Genomic DNA, 22,112 nt, shown 5'->3' on the forward strand with positions numbered 1-22,112 from the left:
CAATATTTAAAAAATAAACCTTCCATAATATCTACATACAAACATACACATAAATGCTACATACTATGTGTGCATTTTATATAGCAGACTTATCTAAGTAAAGTTAATATTTACTAGAACCTACATGATTTCCATAAAAATACCAGGATTAAATTGTAAAGATGTGTAGTAACAGTAGTTTTATGACCATGAAGGGAGATGAACCAAGATGGCTCTGACAAACAAATCAAGACTTGTTATAGGAAAAGAAAGTGTATGTGTATGGGGGTGGTGGGGGTGGGGAATCCCAGATGATCACCCCCCTCTGATTGGGACCCAACCCTAGTACATTTTTGAAGGTCCTTTTGACCTAGAAAATTCAATCATTTTAGCTGGTTTACAAAGCTTCAAGATTTATTATTAGTTTCAATCTACAGGATACTCATTAATCTGACTCTTCTAAATTCATGCTTTCACCAAGGTTTTCCTCCAGGAATTTCAGATTTTGTCTCTAAGTCTAGTTCTTCACCAAAAAAAAAAAAGATAGTAAAGAACCCTCAGCTCCTATGTAAATTTACTGGTTAATAAATCATTGGTTATAGACAAGCTTTTTTTTCCCCCAAATCCAACACCATGCCCTACAACAACAACAACAGTTAACATTTATGTAGTGCTTTAAAGGTTTACAAAGTGCTTTGCATATATGTATGTATGTATGGATACATATGTAAACACATATTTGTCAGGATCACTTTCTTCTCTGGGACATAGTATTCAAAATCCTTGGTTCATCTCCCATGTTCATCTTCCTCCCCTACCATTTTCCACTCTTTTAAGAGTATTGTTTCTTGACTTTGGAAATCCTGAATACTTTTTGTATGTGTATTATGAGACCATAAGGTTTCATATGTCCTTGGGGATATGTGGCTTACAAGAAGGAGTTGTTATGTACTTTTTCATCTCTGAGTCATTTCCTCCTTTTGGTGAAAAAGAAGAGAAAGTTCAGTCAGAGAATACTCTAAATCAGGAGAACATTATATGCCTCTAGAGGGTGGAGTCCCCTACAAATGGGAGTTGTTTTGACTGTGTATAGTTTTGAATTCAAGGCTTTTCTGTTTCCTTGTTCTGTATTTGATGTTTTTGTTCACTTGAGTGCTTTCAGGGTTGCTCAGGGCTCATTTTTTTTTTTTTTTGTAATGACCCAGATGGAATCTAAATTCTATATTCTTCGGAGAATGTCTGGATGTGTAATAAGTCAAAAAAGAGATGATTATTGAAAAGAGTAAACTTGGTTTGAAAAAACTCATATTGGGCCATAGATAACATTTTGGAACTTGTCCAGAATAATTAATTATTTCTGGATCTAGGTTACCTGCAATAGCAAGGCATGAATTAGGTTAGAGCCCCTAAAAGTTTTACTTACTCCCTGGGCTATCTATATGTATAAATATATATTAACTAAAACAGATTAAAATTTTAAATTAAAACTATTTTCTTTTTTCCAGACTAGCAACATATAATTTCCAATTTTAATATTCATTAATAGTAAGAGGAAATAGTCTAATCTTTAATATTCAAATTTAATATTAAATTGTAGATATGCAAAAGTAATTTCATGTCTAGTTATTTATAACAATTTTAGAAAATATTTTTCTTCATTTGTTTTCAAAAAATTGAATCCCTGAAAAATTAAGTAATTTTAAATTATTTTGATTTTTGTAAAGTAATGGGGCTAAGTGACTTGCCCAAGGTCAAACAGCTAGGTAATCATTAAGTGTTTGAGGTCAGACCTGAACTCAAATCCTCCAAACTCCAGGGCCAGCTCCCTGCAACTCCTAGTTACTCCGATTAAGTAATTTAAAAAAAAATCTTTGTTCCCTCTCATTTATAAGTATTTTTCCTAATTGCATTATTGGTCCCAATTTAATAACTAAACTATCTTTAAACATAGAACTGATATTTCAATACTTGACAAAATTATTTGCTACTACATTTGAATAGAGAGAAATAGTGTTTCTTGATTTCACTTGAAATGTTCCAACTCAAGGTTAGGTTTTATAATATTTAGGGAGGATCTTTCTTTCTTTTTTATAATTATAATAGTGTTAATACAACATTATATACATTTATTATTGTATATTTAATAATTATATATTTATCATATAATAATTATTATTATAAATTGAAAAATAATGTTAATAAAACATCTTACTATTGTATAGCACTTTCTGATTCTCAAATCTCACCCCATAAAGTATCATCAGAAAGGTAGAGTATTGTTTGAAATAATAAACATTCATAAAATAGTAATGGAGACTCTATAAATACAAGAGAATCTTCTCTCTTGAAATTGTGAAGTTAGAAACTTGATGAAAAAGGATCTTTTTGAAAATGAATTTAATTTTGAGAAACTACAATATTCATTTCTATTAAAAACACTTCAAACCATAAATATAGAGTTTTTCTTAAAATGATAAAAGTATCATCATGAAGGTATTGTGGCAGAGCCAAGATGGCAACAGAAGAGCCTCTCTTAGGTGCTCTTGCCATAATATTTCAAAAATCATAAAATTATGACTCTAAATTTTTGAGAGACAGAACCCACAGAGGGATCCAGTGAGGCAATTCTCCAGAACAAGGTAACCAGGAAAATAAAGGAAAGGCTCCGCTCCAGGGATTAGAGGGGTGGTCCACCAAAGTGAAGGAACTTCAGCCTCCTGGAGGTAGCCCCAGGGCACTTGGGAGCCAGGGTTCATGGCAGTGGGGGGAAGTTTCCTGACCTGCACCCCCCCCAAGCACTGGGCACAACTTGGAAGATCAGCTGGGGGACCTCTGCCAGAGCAAGCACATGAAGCCCAGCCCTCAGGGCACTCAGTGAGTAGAGGTGGCCCCAACAGCCCAGATCCAGGAAAAGGAAGCAGTCAGAGAGGGTAAGCAGTAGCCTCCAGGCAACTGAGCCTTGAGTGCCCAGCTCAAGCTCATCAGAGGTGGCTTGGAGAGGAAACAACATATATACTCAATAGGGTATAAGGTAGGGGAGTGGAGAGAGACTTCCAAGGTCTGTCCTTTCTACCTGGAACCAGGACTGTGAGGCTCTGATCATAGTCTAGGACCCCCATAGAACAGCATCCCCCCCCCCCCCCCCCAACTCAGCCCCATGGCAGAGAGGTGCACTTATGGTCATTCACAGACCAGGAGGGAAGACAGAGCTTCACGCACTGAGATCCTTGTGTGTGGGGGTGTCCCAATAATACTCAAAAGCTCAGGAAGACCCCAAAACCAGGCACAGGTTGGGGAGATGAGTAAACAGAAAAGAAGAGGAACACCATTGAGAAATACAATGTCTATGATCCCAGGGATAAAAATACTCAATCTGAAGATGAAGAAGTACAAGCTTCTGCATCTAAAGACTCCAAGAAAAACAGAAATTGGGCTCAGGCTATGATAGAGCTCAAAAAAAGATTTTGAAAATCAAATAAGGGAGAGATAGAAGAAAAATTGGGAAAAGAAATGAGAGAGATGCCTGAAAAACATGAAAAAGAAGTCAGCAGCTTAGTCAAGGAGATCCAAAAAAATGCTGAAGAAAATAACATGTTAAAAACCAGCATAAGTCAAATGGATAAAACAGTTCAAAAAGTTATTGAGGAAAAGAATGCTTTCAAAAGCAGAATTGGCCAGATGGAAAAAGAGATAAGAAAGCTCTCAGAGGAAAACAAATTCTTTAGATCTAGAATGGAGCTAAAGGAAGTTGCTGACTTTATGAGAAATTAAGACACAATACTTCAACACCAAAAGAATGAAAAATAAGAAGAAAATGTGAAACATCTCATTGAAAAAACAACTGATCTGGAAAACAGATTCAGGAAAGATAATTTAAATATTATTTGGACACCTGAAAGTCATGATCAGGAAAAGAGCCTTGACATCATTTTTAAAGAATTCCTACAGGAAAATTGCCCAGATATCCTAGAAGCAGAGGGCAAAATAGACATTGAGAGAATCCACTGATCTCCCCAGGAAAGAGGTAAAAACAAAACAACCCCCGGGAATATTATAGCCAAGTTCCAGAACTCCCAAGTCAAAGAGAAAATATTCCAAGCAGACAGAAGGACACAGTTCAAATATTATGGAGCTACAGTCAGGATCACACAGGACTTAACAGCAACTACATTAAGGGCTCACAGGGCTTGGAATATAATTCCAAAAGATAAAAGAGCTCAGAATGCAACTGAGAATCAATTATCCAGCAAAACTGAACATTCTCTTTCAGGGGAAAAGATGGACTTTCAACGAACTAGGGGAATTTCAATTGTTCCTGTTGAAACAACCAGAGCTGAACAGAAAGTTTGATCTTCAAATACAGGACTCAGGTGAAGCATAGAGAGTGGAGGAAAAGGGTAAAATATGAGGGACTTAATGATAATGAACTGCATGTATTCTTGCATAGAAAAATGATACTGATAATACTCATATGAAACTTCTCATTTAATAGAGCAGGTAGAAAGAGCTTTTATAGATGAAGCACAGGAGAGAGCTGAATTTGAAGATAAAATATAGTGTAAAAATGGAGTCAATGGCTAAAAGGGAAATGTAATGGTAGTAAGAGAAAGGAGAGGTGGAATAGGCTAAGATATTTCATATAATAAGATTTTTTTTTATTATTGCAATGAGCTATTGCAATGATATGGAAGGGGGGAAGGCAAGGGGGGAATAAGGGAAACTTCGCTCTCATCAGAGGTGGCTTGGAGAGGAAACAACATATATACTCAATAGGGTATAGACATCTAGAGTAAAAAGGAGAGAAGGAGGACAAAGGAAGGGGGAGATGTGAGTGATGGAGGAGAGGGTGGACCATGGGGGAGAGTAGTCAGATTTAACACATTTTCTTTTTTACTTCTTGCAAGGGGCTGGGATTGGATGGCCTGTCCAGGACCACAGGGCCAGAAGGTTGCTGGGCCTTAGGGGTCATAGGTGGGCTTGGGGCCTCTTGGCCCCAGGACCAGTGATCTGTCTGCTACGCCACTCAGTTACCCTACAGCACATTTAAGAGGAGGGACAGAGTGAAAGGAGAGCGAAAATATAGTATATGGTAATAGTGAGGTATGAATGGAGGGATTTGCGATCAGCAATGGCAATGGTGGAAAAATATGGAAATAGCTTTTATGATGGACTTTTCATAAAGAATGTGATCCACTTGTGACAGAGCTGGTGGTGTTGGAACACAGACTGAAGCACATTTATTTAATTTATTTTTTTTCCTCTTTCCTTTATTGCTCATGAAGATCTATATTTTTCAGGGGAAGGGGGTATTATGTTTACTTTTAAACAAGAATGTTTTAGTAATGTATAAAAATATTGTTTGTACATCAATTAAAAATAAATATGCATTAGAATTAGCCATGGAAAAAAGAAAATTAGAGTATTGTTTGAAATATTAAATATTCATAAAATAATATTGAGAATCTATAAGTACAAAATCTTCTCTCTTGAAATTGTGAAGTTAGGAACTTGATTGAAAAGGATCTTTTTGAAAATGAAATTAATTTTGATAAACTTCAACACTCATTTCTATTAAAAACACTTGAGGGGCGGCTAGGTGGCGTAGCGGATAAAGCACTGGCCTTGGAGTCAGGAGTACCTGGGTTCAAATCTGGTCTCAGACACTTAATAATTACCTATCTGTGTGGCCTTGGGCAAGCCACTTAACCCCATTTGCCTTGCAAAAAAAAAAACCTAAAAAAACCCAACACTTGAAACCATAAATATAAATAGCTTTTTTTTTTCTTAAAATGATAAAAGCATTTACCTAACACCCAGGCAAACATTATTTGTTCCCAATAAGATCAGGAATGAAACAAGGATGTCCATTATCATCAATATTGTTCAAAATTGTATTAGAAATACTATCAATATCAGTAAGAGAAGAAAAAGAAATCAGAACTTTCTTTTTACAGACTATATATTTGGAAAATACTAAAGATTCATTTAAAAAGCTAGTTGAAATAATGAATAATTTTAGCAAAGTAGCATGATAAAATCACATAAATCATCAAAATTTCCATATATCACCATTTAAACTCTGTGAGAAGAGATAGTAAGAGATAAGCCATTTAAAATAACATAGAAAGGCCTTGGAGTCAGGAGTACCTGAGCTCAAATCTGGACTCAGACACCCAATAATTACCTAGCCATGTGGCCTTGGGCAAGCCACTTAACACCATTGCCTTGAAAAATCTAAAAAAAAAAATAATATAGATAGTATAAAATACTTGATATTATACCTGCCAAAACAAACCCAGGAACTTCCTGAACTTTTTATGCAAATAAAGTCAGATTTAAATAGTTACAAAACTGCTAATCATTCATGGAAGGGAAGAGTCAATATAATGAAAATGACAATTCTACCTAAACTAATCTACTTATTCAATGTCATTCCAAAATTGCCAAAAAATAATTTTGCTGAACTAGAAAAAATAATAGCAGAATTAATTTGGAAGAGCAAATAGTCAACAATTTTGAAGAAATTGATGAAAAAAAATGTTAAGGAAGGGGGTTTAGCAATGCCAAAGCTTGACGCTCATCAAAACTATCTGGTATTGTTTAAGAAATAGAAAGGTAGATCAGTGGAACAGAGTAGACAGACAAATGGCTATAACTTTGTGTTTGATGGACAAATGAAAAGATTTAAGCTTGTGAAATAAGAATTCACTATTTGGTAAAAATTGTTGGAATAACTGAATAGCATTTTGGCAGAAATTGGACACAGGCCAGTATCTTATACCATTTACCAAGTTAAAGTCAAATGGATACATGATCCAGATAAAATGAGATATCGTAATTAAATTAGAAGAACATTGAATATATTATCTATTCAACTTATGGATAGGAGAAGAAGTTATGAATGAACAAAAGACAGAGAACATCTTGAGATATAGAATGGAAAATTTTGATTACATTAAATAATTATTTTCTATTTAAATTTTTTTTGCAACTAATTCCAATGGTAATTTTCAATTATTATTTTTTCTAAATTTTTCTTCCTCCCTTTCCACCCTCTCCCCTGACAGAAAGCAGTGCAATATAGGCTCTGTATCTATAACGATGCTAAACATACTGTATTTCCCCATATATAAGATGCATCTTAATTTTGAATCCCAAAATTTGAAAAAAGGTATTACCTAAAGTTATTGAACTTAAGTTTTATTTATCATAAAATTCATACAGTGTCAAAACCCCTATCCATTAGCTTGTCCTCTTCTGTGTTTGATGACAGATCTCTGTCTTAGGAGAGGCTCTGACTGCTCTCCTGCCTGTGCTCTGGTCTGACCAGAATTACACCCTGGGCAAGTCTGGTACATGGATGCATGCTTAGTCCATTCCATTTCATGAACTGAAGCACCAGTTGTGTTCTCCTTTGAAATCAGTCACTTTTTTTGCAAAGCAGTTGGGTTAAGTGACTTGCCCAAGGTCACACAGCTAAGTAATTATTAAGTGTCTCAGTCTGAATTTGAACTCAGGTCCTCCTGACTCCAGGTCCAGTGCTCTATTTGCTGTGCCTCCTCGCTGCCCCTAGTCACTCTTTTTCATCAACAATTATTCTGGCCTCATGAAGAACCATCATTGCTCTTCAATCCAACTCTTCAATTCCCTCTCTAAATCAGAGAATTTTGCTGACTTGCCTCTCATGACCTTCTTCTACCATGCTGTTTTCGTTTATCTTCTTCCCTAGTCAGTCTTGGATTATTTTCTCAGTTGGAGGAGGGCCAAACTTATGTTCAGCAGCACAATTCCCATTCACTTTTACAAACTGGATCACTTTGAACTTGAATTCAACACTGTATGAAAATGTTTTCTGAGCTGTTTCTGGACAGAATGTGGCAAAATATAACTTAATATATGGTAACAAATGTGAGACTATGAGTGCAAACACAATAAATGTGAAAAAGTGGAAAATGAAAATTAAAAATTCTACAACCACTGTATAAGAAGCTCCCAGTTTTTAGACCCCAAATTTTTCAAAAAAAGAAGAGTCTTATACATGGGGAAATAAGGTAGATTCATATTAAAAATGTTGTGAAAGAAGAATCACATCTAGATAGAAGAAAAAAATTAGAAAAAATGACATAAATCATAAGACAACTTAAAAAATTAGAGATAGTAAACTTTACTCTGCATTTAAATACTACAATTCCTTCTCTGGATTATGAAATTATAAATAACATTCTCCATACAAGTTTCTGTATTGTCTTTGGTTATTGTGCTATAGAAATGATAAAGTCAGTCATAGTTGATCATCACCCCATTTTGCTTTTAGTGCATATAATGCTCTTCTGATTCTTTTCACTTCACTTAGCATCAGTTCATGCAAATCTCTCCATTATTATAATATCCTTTCCCTCATGGTTTCTTATAGAACAACAGTATTCTATCACATTCATATATCACCATTTATTCAATCATTCCCCATTTGATGGTCATCAATTTCCAATTCTTTGCCACTATGAAAAGAGCTGTTATAAATCCTTTTAATATATAGGGTTTTTTTTTTTTTACCATTTTTTTGTGATTTCTTTAGGATACAGCCCTAAGGAGTGGTATACGAGCAGTTAGATCAAAGGGTATACATAGGTTTATTGCCATTTGGGCATAATTCCAAATTGCTTTCCAGAAAGACTGGGTCCGGATCATTAATGTCCTAGTTTTCTCACATCCTTTCTAAAAATGATCATTTTTCTTTTTAGTCATATTGACCATTGATTGCATTAAATTAAAAGGGGGTTGGAAAAATAACATCATTATAACCAAGATTAGAAGGAAAGTAGAAAATTGGGGGAAATTTTTTGTTTTTGTTTTTAGGGTTTTTGCAAGGCAAATGGGGTTAAGTGGCTTGCCCAAGGCCACACAGCTAGGTAATTATTAAGTGTCTGAGACCTGATTTGAACCCAGGTATTCCTGACTCCAGGGCCGGTGCTTTATCCACTGGACCACCTAGCCACCCTGGGGAAATTTTTATAGGCAGTTCTTCAGATAAAGGTCTCATATCTCAAATATAGAGAACTTTGTCAAATTTATAAGAATGTAAGTCATTCTCCAACTAACAAATGGTTAAAGAATATGAACAAGCAATTTTTCAGTGAATAAATCAAAACTATAGTCACATTAAAATGTTCTAAATCATTTTTAGAGAAATATACATTAAAATAAGATATCATCTTATACCTTTCCAACTGACTAAAGTGATAGAAGGAGAAAATGACAAATGTTGGAGGAGATGTAAAAAAATTGGGACACTGATTCATTGTTGGTGGAATTATAAACTGAAATTGGAAGATAATCTAGAATTAAGTCCAAAGAGTTATAAAACTGTGTAAATCCTTTGATCCAGCAATATCATTTTCCATGGTGATCTGAAAAAATGAAAAGTATTTTAATATTCTAAAATATTAATAGCAGTTCTCTATGATGTGGCAAAGAAATGGAAATTAAAGAGCTACCCAACAATAGGAGAATGGCTAGAATACTACTATTCTGTAAGAAATGATGAACTGATTGATTTTAGAAAAACATAAAAAGACTTGCAAGAAATAAGAGTGAAATGAGTAGAATTAAGACACTGAATACAGTGTCAACAATATTGTTCTAAAAATTATTGTGAATAAATTTTTCTGAGTATTATAAATTCTCAAATTATGGAATGAAAATGCTATTTCCAGAGAAAGAACTGATAAATAGAAGTCTGCATAATATAGTTTTACATATATAAATGTATACATGTATATATAAGTATATATGCGCACATAAATTTATATTTATATAGATCTGTGTCAAATGGTGGCCTTCCCTAGTGTGAGGTAGGAAGGGAGGGAGATAATTCAGAACATAAAATGTAACAACAAATTAATTTTTAAAAAAATCATAATTTAAGCAATGTAAATATGATTTAATATTAATAATCTTTTATTACTACAGTTAAAATTTGTTTAAATGTTTATTCCATTTTTGAGAACCCTAAAGGTAAGTAAATTAAGTTGATTCACCCCTTAGAAATTAAGGGTTTATAATTTCATCTGGACATTTGCTAATATCTATCAATTCTTCTATGTTCCATATTTTATTTGCTATGATATTTTAGAGCTTTTTTTGTTCTTCTCCAGCCCCTACCTGTACTTCTACTCCCATACTTATTGCAGATAGTCTCTTGATACACTGAAAAGATTGAAGCTGTCTTGGAATTTCCTGCTCCGTTTCTTAATATTTTCTCAGAATCAACATCTGTTCTCTCTTCCTTCCCTTTAGTCATGTCAGAAGAAGCCCTACTTTCCCTCAAAGATAATTAGTCAATCTATCAATTTATAATTATCTATCTATCATATATGTCATCTATCTATCCATCCATCTATCTATCTATCTATCTATCTATCTATCTATCTATCTAATCTTTCTCCTGAATTGCATTTCCTTTTACTTCCTCTAGGACTTTACTCCAACAATTATCACTTCTCATACATATTCAACCTTTTCTTTTCCACTCTCTTTTCTCTGTCTGCCTGCAAACATAACTGTTATTCCCTATACTGAAAAAAGTTTTCCTAGCCCTTGTTCTCATCCCTGAACTATTCACTAAACTTTAAAAAGTTATCTTTCTATGCTACCAAAATTAAAGAACATATCCTTCAGAAACAGTTTTAAATAATTGTTCATTGATGTACCTTCCAATCCTGAAATTCTATGATTCCTTTCTGTTAACTACAAAGGTAGGAAGTTGAAGGTGCTGTCAGTAACAAATGGACAGGTTGTTTCATCCAGGAAATCTGATGGAATCTGTGAATGCAACAGCCACCCCAAGCACAATGGCTCTTTTAAAAATAGTTGAGAGGATGGGCTCCATTTATTATCCTACTTATTAAAAATAATCACTTTTTTGAGATAAGAATATTTCTTGATTAAAGAACTGAATGGGTACATTCAGTTCAATGTACATTTAGGGTATATTGAATCAATCAAAGCCATTGTGTGAGAGACACTGCAAAGCTTTTAACTCTAGCAATATAAAAGGAAGGAGACATTTCAAGTTCACTTAGAGATTTTTGAAGGGTCTGAAAAAGGAGACAAAGGAGTAGGACATAGACAAAATTGAATCAAGAATCTGCACCTTCTAGGCAAACAATGAAAGGAATAAGAAGTGAGAGGAAGCTTTGGCAGAGAAGGGATATTTTGAGGAGGGCCTTCAGCTTTACAAGTATCTCAGAGTAGAAGATTCCAATAAATGTCACTAATTTACCTATGTAACCAAGGACTGAGAAAAGTCCTGAGAAGTTTCCCATCTACTTTCAGTGCTTATCTATATCTATTTTTAAAGTACTATAATATAATCTTTTGTTTTGTGAATAATTTTTCTAGTACCAAGAGCCTTATTTAGAGGTAGATTTAAGTGTAAATTTAAACATAGAACTCAACTTCTTCCTAAATGTTGGAAATTTTCCTAACTGGGGACTTGCAGTAATAGTGATTGAATTCATAATTTCCTGTTTAAAAATAAACTCCCTCAAACCTCAGAGTAGGGAATCAGAGAGATTTCAGGAGTCATTATATTGTCCCTGCCTTAAATGAGCTAATTATTATTTTTCCTTATTTAGTATTTTATTTTCTACCAGTTACATGTAAAATGATATTTAGCATTTGTTTATAAACTTTGGGTTCCAAATTCTCTCCCTTTCTCTCCTCCACTATGAAAAATCAAGCAATTTTATGTTATTAATGTAAATGTACAAAACAATGCAATAATATTCATGTTGTGAAAGAAAATATAGCCCCTCCACCACCACCAAAGAAAAGAAACCTCAAGAAAAATAAAGTAAAAAAGGTATGCTTCAATCTGTAATCAGACATTATCAGCTCCTTCTCTGGGGATGGATATCATTCTTCATCATAAGACTTCAGAATTGTCTTGGGTCACTGTATTGCTGAGAAAACCTAAGTTATTCAGAGCTGATCATCCTACAATATTGTTGTTACTTTGTACACAGTACACTTTACTGTGCATCAGATGAGCTAATTATTGTAATGGAATATTACATAATCATTATCCTTTTCTTTTTAGTTTTTTGCATGGCAAATGGGGTTAAGTGACTTGCCCAAGGCCACACAGCTAGGTAGTTATTAAGTGTAGGAGGCTGGATTAGAACTCAGGTACTCCTGAATCCAGGGCCGGTGCTCTATCCACTGCGCCACCTAGCTGCCTCCACACTTGGAGATCTTGATGGATTACTTGATTCCTTTGTCATCGTTGTCTCCTGCCCCTCCAATCCTTGCCTAGGGAAGATTGAGGGAGTCCAGAACTGGGACTCAACTTAAGAGTCCAGGAAAGGGACTTATCATATGACACCCAGTAGAGGGACTGTACATATGGTGTCCAACAGGGACTAAACAGACCTGTTTATAACTTTTGACACTGTCTATCATTATTCTCTCCTCTTGGTTGTTCACTTTTTCCCCCTGATGTCAGAGATACCAGTCACTCCTTGTTCTTCCTATATGTCTGTAAACACTACTTCTTTGTCTCCTTCATTGTATTCTGGTACTCATTATGATTATTCTCCCAAGTTCCTCAGCCATCTTATTTATTCCCCAGAGTTCAAATACTGCTTTAAGAATGATTCTCAAATATGCAACTCTTAACTTTTGACTTCTATGAACTCCAGACCCACCTCTACAACTATTTCCATCTAATCTCCTCTTTAATCTCACATCCAAGCTTATTACATTTTCTCTTAAACTATCAGTGACACTGCTATAGTTAAAATCATGATGCTAACTTTGCCTTTTTCTTTTCCCCTTCCTGTCGTATCTAATCAGTTATCTCATCCTGCCCATCTTACATTATGTAAAAATCTCTTACTTCCATCTTTTTTTATTTCCAGTGCCATCCACTACAGGCTTCCTGCTTGGACTATTGCTAAGAGGTCTTCCAATTTCCTCCTTCTAATTTATACAATAACTAGAATTATCTTCTAGTTGCACAGATCTGGTATGTCACTTCTCTGGTCAAAAATATATTATTGACTACTAAGTCCAAAGTACTCTGCCTAGCTTTCAAGGGTCTCAACAATCCACTGCTAACTTATTTTTCCAGCTTTCTCTTAGGATATTCCTCCCCTTTTCCTTCTTCCCTACCCCCCACCACTACCCTTCACTCTAACAAGACAACTTTCTGTTCCCCTTGCTCTCCTGCCTTTCCTCATGGTGTCTCTTATACTTGAAATCATTTCTTTTAAAAATTTCATTTCAGATGCTATCTCCTCCAGGAGTTCTTTCTTCATCCTTCTTTTCAGTACTAATCTTGCCTCCTTGGGTTTAATATAATACTTATTCTGTAGTTTTTGAATATACTTGAAATGAGTGCCATTTCATAGAGTATGCAGAATTATTCCCTATCTAGTTCTAGATGATAAATTAGAACTTTGAGATTTCTACTGGCAAAAGTGATTATTTATTGCTGAAAGGTTCTGATATTTTAATATGGTATGATAAATCCTGAGTAATTCTTTAGTTATCCCTCTACCCACCCTGTAATAGCAGTGGTGGTGGTGGGGAGATGCTGCAGCATCTCTTAAAAGGGGAAGCAAATTCTGTTGGGTCTTCTACCAACTTTGACTCTCCAGGTACAAAATGTAACTCAATGGAGTGGTGAGGGCAGTATAGTTTCTTTTCTACCTTAGTATCATTATGATTATACCTACATACTAGCTAGTCTCTGAGCTGCAACTGCATGAGCTTGAGCCTGAATCTCTGCTTGCTCTTTGTACTTTCTGATAGATAATCTTGTGAATTTGAGAGGTCTATGGGTCCTGTGAAGCATGCAAGTGCATCATCATTCACCAGAGCAGAAGTGAAGGGGTGTTTGCAGAAGTCTAGTACCTCTGATATGAGGGTTGCCAAAGCCTTTTCAGAGCTGCTTCAACCTTTGGTGTACATTTGATTTAACCCAACTCTAACCTGTGACTCCAAGAAACAGTAGCATGCCTTTTGACCACATCCTGGTAAAACCAGCTCATCAGACAGGGTAAATAAGCCTGAGGGTAAGTGATAAGCCTCAAATCTGTTAGATAAGTTAGCAGGGTGTCTAACCCAGTCATGCAAAGACTTCTCCCTGCAGAATGGGAGGATGAGAACAATTTGTTCCATGGCCATGAAGGTGACTGAAGGAAGCACTGTGGAGTACTTACAGCTTGATCAGACATTGAAGATGCTAGGGTCATCCATTGTATATTGAGGCATTGCCAGTCATCTTGACCTTTGCCTTGCCACTGGAGTTATAACTATGGAAGCAAGTGTGAGGTCAATAATTCCAAGCAACTCTACTTAAATCCAATATGTACATCAGTCAAAAGTTATCTGCCATACCATTTCACTATATTTATTTTCTTCAAATTCCTGTGGCAATGATGAATAAGCAAGTGATGAACCAGCAGGTATGGATACACTGGAAGTTGTAGTCACAACCCAACACAAAGCCCAAACCATAAGATCATCTTTTCACTAAACTGAAGTAGCAGTGGAATTTGGCAACTCCCATGTGTCTGAGTAACTTTTTTTTTTCAAGATTCTTTAACGTGTGCACTTTTATTTGAACTGGTCTTAAAAGTCAGTGTACAGGTAAAGCTCCTCCCCTCCCCCAAGTACTGGCACCAATCTTATTAAACTCCTGGGGAGACTGCAAAAAAAGTCTTCATTCACATCTATGTTGGGGGTAGGGAGGGATTTTAGGGGGCCATCCATGATGGTTGACAATTAAAAAAAAAGTAACAAGTATTAAGGCGGAAGATACAAAAAGTTTTTTTAAAGGATTACATTAATTTACATGAAAAACAATACTAGTACCTTCCCCCCTCCCCTTCCCCTTCTGGATGTTTTAAGTAGCTCCTTTTCTCTAAGAGTAGGATAGCCGCCTTCATAGAGGCAAGTAACTCTGTCACAATGCATTATACAATTATTTGGAATGACTTAAAAAAAATGTACAATCAGTGTCCTGAAGATGCACTGTAGAACTTTGGGGATGTCTGCCTCCAGCATACTTAGACTGCTCATCACCTTCACTGTTCCAGTTTTTAAATCCTGAGTCAAGAGCCAAAAAAACAAACAAACAAAAAAACAAAAAAAAACAAACAAATAAAGCCTTACCAATCTCATCTCTTTTTTGGGGCCATTATCACACCCTTTTGACAAAAAAAATAACCAAAACAACCAAAAACAAACACAAACAGTCCATTTAGAAGTATTTGCCATGAACAATGGAAGGCCCAGATTCATCATACTCCTGCTTGCTGATCCACATCTGCTGGAAGGTAGAAAGAGATGCCAGGATGGAGCCTCCAATCCAGACAGAGTATTTGTGCTTAGGTGGGGCAATGATCTTGATTTTCATTGTGCTGGGGGCTAGGGCTGTAATCTCCTTTTGCATCCTGTCAGCAATGCCTGGGTACATGGTGGTACCACCAGACAATACAGTATTGGCATGCAGATCCTTACAGATGTCAACATCATACTTCATGATGGAGTTGAAGGTAGTTTCATGAATTCCACAGGATTACATACCTAAGAAAGAAGGTTGGAAGAGAGCTTCTGGGCATCGGAACCTCTCATTGCCAATAGTGATAACCTGCCTGTCAGGGAGCTCATAGCTCTTTTCCAGAGAGGAGCTGGAGGCAGCAGTGGCCATCTCCTGCTCGAAGTCTAGGGCAACATAGCACAGCTTCTCCTTGATGTCATGCACGATTTCCCTCTCAGCTGTGGTAGTGAAACTGTACCCTCTCTCAGTCAGAATCTTCATGAGGTAGTCCGTCATATCACGGCCAGCCAGATTCAGACGGAGGATGGCATGAGGAAAGACATAACCTTCATAGATGGGCACAGTGTGGGTCACACCATCACCGGAGTCCATCACAATACCAGTGGTACGACCAGAGGCATATAGGGACAGCACAGCCTGGATGGCAACGTACATAGCTGGGGTGTTGAAGGTCTCAAACATAATCTGAGTCATCTTTTCTCTGTTGGCTTTGGGGTTCAGGGGAGCTTCTGTGAGCAGCACAGGGTGCTCTTCAGGGGCCACATGGAGCTCATTGTAGAAAGTATGATGCCAGATTTTCTCCATGTCATCCCAGTTGGTGACAATATCGTGTTCAATGGGGTATTTCAGAGTCAGAATACCTCTCTTGCTCTGAGCTTCATCTCCCACGTAGCTGTCTTTCTGGCCCATACCCACCATCACAGCCTGATGTCTTGGGCAGCCAACAATGGAAGGGAAGATGGCCTGAGGGGCATCATCTCCTGCAAAGCCAGCTTTGCACATGCCAGAGCCAACAACAAGAGCAGCAATATCATCATCCATGGTGAACTCAGAGGTGGCAAGTCTAAACCCTTAGGAGAAAGAGAGGCGGTGGTGCCGCACCTGGAGGCTGGGGAGGCAAGTGCATGCCGGGTGGAAGAGCTCACGGCTACCTGAGTAATTTTTTTTTTAAGACTGCTGCTTGGCTCCTGGCATGAGGAAGGGGCTAGAAAAAATTCCCTAAAACTTGTCTGTTTCAGCAAACCTTGGTCTGCTTACTGTGGTAAGTCAGGATCCCACCCTGTGGTCAAAAACACAAAAATATGTACAAAAAAATTTTAAGATGATTTTATTCACCACTAATATGTGCCCATGTTCATAGATAACACAAAAGCTAGCAAACTTGAAAGATAAATAGTTTTAGTTGTGAGAAAACTGAGCAGATATCACATCCAAATAGCCCTGAGTGAAACAAGGCCAATTTACCAAAGTCAGAGATAGATACATGTTTTCCTAAGTGACCCCCAGTAATAGGGAGAGCTATGAAGCTGATTTAGGTTTCACAATCAAATCTAATCTAGTTAGCAAGGTTGTGTACTTTCCCAAAAGGAGTGAACTACAGGTTCACGACAATACACTTGCCACTTTTGGAAAGCTCCATGACATCATGATCAGTGAGTATGCTCCCCATGATGAACCCTGATGAGATTACAGAAAAATGTTATGAAGATCTGGAGACTCTCATTATCAATGTACCAAAGAGAACAAGTTAGTAACACCAGAATAGACATAGAATATCAGACATGGTAGGGAAGAAAGGAGATAGAAGCAGCAATAACAAGATTTGTGCATCTCTTGACCTTCTCATCACCAGCACTGTCTTCTGTTTATCTAAATGCAATGAGACTTCATAGATATACCACTGCAGCAAACATTGGCATTTAGACTATGTCACTATAAAAAGGAGACAGACAGGATGTGAGAGTGACAAATTCAGTGTGTGGCTTAAAGTGGTAGACTGATCATAACTATTCTTTTTAAGCTAAATATTCATATTCTACAAAAAGAGTGACCCAAGGGAAGACAACTACGGATGGATTAGAGTGCTTCTCCATGAATGAACAGTTAGTTGCTAATTTGCAAGGAAAGATTAACCAACACATGGTTGGCAACTGTGGAGCAGAAAAGGAGTGAGCAGCTTTCAGAGATTTGGTGCACAGAATTGCATTTACTCATCTGGGTCTAAACACTTCTAAACATCAAGATTGATTTGATGAAAATAATAAGAGAAATATAGAAGTTGTAGAAGCAGCTCCTCTCAGCAATTCAGAGAGCTAGGACAACCATATTAGACTGGCTATGGACAATGTTTTCCCCATCCAGAGGAAGAAAAACAAAACAAAACAAAACACACACACACACACACACACACACACACACACACACAAAACCAGAAACAAAAACAACCCTTCAGATCTGATGAACACTTTATAAAATTTATCTCTTATGTATCTCTTTCCCTTAATCCTAATCCTCATACTGAAAATCATTAATCTTTAAACAAAAATATGTATGTACAATGTTAACCTGACTGTTAGCTGCTGAGGGGAAGGGGGTGGGAAGGGAGGGTGGAAGGAAATTTTGTAACATAAAAATATACTTATGCATATGGATGAATGTTAAAAAAATAGATGAATTAAAAAAATTACAGAAGCTATGTCAACTTTACAGCTCTCCCTATTACTGGGGTCACTTAGGAAAACATGAAAACTGCAGAAGCAAAAAAATGATAACTCCACAGGGTTTACCAGCATGATACTTTGTCTCTAAGAAAGCAGTGTTTAACTCCTTGAAAAGTAAAGTGCAAACAAAGCTTGGAGAGAGAGATGCAACATTCTTGGCTCAGTAAGAAGGGAGATGAAATTTGTTTTTACACCAATAATAGCAATCTAAAATATTTTTATGATATCCTAAAAACTGTATATAAAGATCTGTGGTACATCTCAACTATTCAGTTGCTGATAGTTATCTTGTTTAGTGATAAGGACATGAACCTGGAAAGATGGGTTGAATACTTCCCTCAACAGACAGTCATCAATCAATGCTGAAAGCATTGACTATATATCTCAGTTTAAGTCAATCAATCCCCTCTTTAGCTGAACTTCTAACTGAATGCGGTTAACCTACTCTCATGTGGTGAAGAATCAGCCTCATGCTTATTCTGTTCCGAGATTTGCAAGATGGGGCGGGGGTTGGGGTGTGTGTGGTGGTGGTGGTGGTGGTGGTGGCGTTTCTATTGCTTATACAAAAACTGACTGAATTTTTGCAGGTTATATAAGAAGAGGAAATCATGCTCCGGAAATTCAAGGGTGTCTCCACTATTCATCTCTGTAAAGGAAAAGGATATAGACTGTCCTGTGAGAATCATAGGGAGGGGGAGTTCCTCTTTCAGTCATTGCTGTAAAGATTATTGCCAGAGTCCTCTTTTTAAAAAAAATCATCTATGATTTTTACAACAAATGCAAAGCTAGTTTTCAACAATAATTTTTTTGTAAGGTTTTGAGTTTCACATTTTTCTCTCTCCTTCCCTTCTCTCCCTCTCCCACTTTTAGGAAGCAATCTAATATAAGTTTGCACTTCTAACCGTGTTAAACATATATCCATATTAATCATGGTGTGAAAGATAAATCAAATCAAAAAGGGAGAAAAAACAATACATAAAGCAAATTTTAAAAATTGAAAAAATTTTTGGTCTTCATTGAGACTCCATAGTCCCTTATCTAGATATGGATGGTATTTTCCATCATATGTCCTTGAGAATTGTCTTTGATTATTATACTGCTGAGAGCATGTCTATCATAGTTTACCATCACACAATGTTTCTGTGAGAGTGTACAATGTTTTTCTAGTTCTGATTACTTCACCTCAGCATTAGTTCATGCAAACCTTTCCAGGATTTTCTATAGTCTCATCTTTCATGATTTCTTTTTCTTTTTTAAAATTTTATTTTGTTTTTCCAATTACATGCAAAGATAATTTTCAGCATTTCATCATCCATTTGCAAATTTATGAGTTCAGGTTTTTTTACCACTCTTCCTTCCCTCCCCCCTCCCTATGCAGTATACCTGTACACTCTTGCTTAACCTATTTCTATATTAGTCATGTTGTGAAAGAGGAATTGGAACTAAGGGGAAAAGACCAGCAGAAAGAAAAAAAAAAATCCCATTCATATTTAAATTTATGATTACGAACTCCATTTCCTTCCCCATGTATACTTTTCTCTTCCGTTTCCTTTATCCCTCCTTACTAAGATTTTGCTTCTAATTCCTGCCTTTCATTCAACTCTTCTTTCTATCAGTTCTTTTCTCTTTCATTCTCCCTTTCTCCTTAGATTTTTCTTTTTAACTTTTACTAACTTATCTTTACTTTTACTTTCACCCTCTCTTTTATCAGTCCCTTCTTTCCCTTTACTGCCACTCCCCACCCTAACTCGCATTTCCATGTAGGGAAGGCTATATTTTTAAACTCAATTGGAAAACTATATTATTTCCTCTTTGGGTCAAATCTATTGAGGAATATTTACTCAGTACTCACATGCACTATTCTTTCCTCTACTTTAATAATTCTTTGTGCCTCTTCTTATCCTCTAATGCCTTGCCTTCTCCTTATTATAATCTTTCTTTTTCAAGTCTTGGTTGCTTTAATCCTAATTTGTATCCACAACCTCTATCAAGATATACTCCTTTTATCTGCTCTGATATTCTCAGGGATTGATTTATATGCAACAGTATCTCAAAGTCACTTCATACAGACAACCTGTATGTACTATTTGTATTGAATGTGCACTCTGTCCAAATACACTGTCCCATTAGAAATATAATTCTCTAAACATCATCAAATTATAATCAATTTACACTACACTCTCTTTCCAAGTACCCTCCATAGAAATACAGTCCTCATGAGCTAAAGTATCTTGTAAAGCAAAATCACTTAAGAGCTAAAAGTTTGATCACTTCATGTCAATTTATATTCATACCCTTTGTCCTAGGAGAATTACTCTTCTCTAGAGTTAATTAATATCCCCCCTTCTGTTTACATTTTTACATATCTCATGAATTCATATTTGAAAATCAATTTTTGTGTTCAGTCTCAAAGTCCTCCATTTCATTGAAAGAACATCTTTTCCCATGAAAGAATATGCTAAATTTTGCAGAATAGTTGCTCCTTGGTTGTATGTAATCCAAGCTGCTTTGCCCTTTGGAATATCATATTCCAAGCCCTATAATTCCTTTAACTTTGAAAGTGATAAATCCTTCATAATCCTAATTGTAGATTCCTGGTATTTAAATCACTTCTTTTTGACTGCTTTTTCTTTAACTGAGAATTTTGAAATTAGGTACAATATTCCCTGAAGTTGTTATTCTGGGGTATCTTTTTTGAAGATGATCAATGGATTCTTTGAAAGACTATTTTATCTTTTCATTTTAGAATATTTTGGAAGTTTTTCATGATAAATTCCTGCATGATATTGTCCAGGCTCTTTTTTCTGATAGTGACTTTTTGATAGATCAATAATTATCTATTTTCCAAGTTGGCAGTTTTTCCCAAGAGGCATTTTACATTTCCTTCTATTTTTTTTTCAGTGTTTTGGTTTTGTTTGATGGAATCTTGGTGTCTTACAGTCATTCATTTCAATTTATCCAGTTCTAGCTTTTAAGGTTTTTATTTTCTTCAGTTAGACTTTTTTTGTTTCCTTTTCCAATTGGTGAATTTTATTTTCTAACTGGTAAACTAGAGAAAGCATTAAATAACTGGGTCTTTGATTCTAAAATCTCATCTAAACTATTGCTAAAGTTTAGTACCAATTTTTATTATAAAGATTTTTTTCTTTGTTTTTCCTCAACTGAGTCAAATGCCTAAAAGACCCAATGAATAGTTCCCCTTTAAATTGTCGTAGACTTTTAGAAATTAAAATTTATTTATATTTTGACTTGCAGGTGTTAGAAAATCATGTTAAGAAATAATTCTGATATTCTACTACATACACATCATATTACCAAAGATGACAATACAGGAAAATGACAATTGGGAGAAGAGCTGTTGGAGGACATCATGGTTCTGGAGTTATGCCATTCTTTAGAGTTCTATTCACCAAAAGTCCGTTAGGTTACTCAGTGAACCAAGCATTGGGTCTTAGAGCTAGGAAGAGCTGAGTGCAAATACAGCTGCAGACAACAGCTGCATAACCCTGGGAAAATCATGTAATCTCTATTTGCTTCAGTTTCTTCAGCCAACAAATAGAGATAATAACAGCACATTCCTCTGAGTGGCTGTGAACATACATGAGAAACTAATTGTAAAGCACCTACTACTGTACCCAGAACATAGTAAGTGCTACATAAATGTTAGCTATTATTTTTTAGTACTAATATCCTTTGACTTAGTGCTACCACCACTAGGTCTATACCTCAAAGAAATTGAAGAGAGAGGAAATGTATTCATATGTACAAAATATTAATTATAGCATTTTTGAAGTAAGAAAGAAAGAACTAGGAACTAAGGAAGTACCTATCAATTGGGTAATGACAGAGCAATTTATGATATATTAAAGTAGGAAATATAATTTTGCTTATTACTGTATTGAAACAGTAATATTATAAAGAAAATAATCTTTATCAACCATTACTCCAGAAGAATATGATGAATATGATGAAGAATACTTTTCATATCCTTACTGAAAGGTGATAGGCTCAAGGTGCAGAATAAAACTATACAACCCCCCCCATAAAAGCAATATATGAATTTA

At 35.8% G+C, this 22,112-nt stretch overlaps 1 pseudogene; it reads right to left on the reverse strand.

The window, feature by feature from the left end:
- Positions 1-15,149: 15,149 nt before the first annotated feature.
- On the reverse strand, positions 15,150-16,375 carry LOC141497362 (actin, cytoplasmic 1 pseudogene; annotated as a pseudogene).
- Between the last annotated feature and the right edge of the window lie 5,737 nt (positions 16,376-22,112).

The sequence above is a fragment of the Macrotis lagotis genome, chromosome X (genome assembly GCF_037893015.1).
Source record: "Macrotis lagotis isolate mMagLag1 chromosome X, bilby.v1.9.chrom.fasta, whole genome shotgun sequence".
Lineage (NCBI taxonomy): Eukaryota > Metazoa > Chordata > Mammalia > Peramelemorphia > Peramelidae > Macrotis > Macrotis lagotis.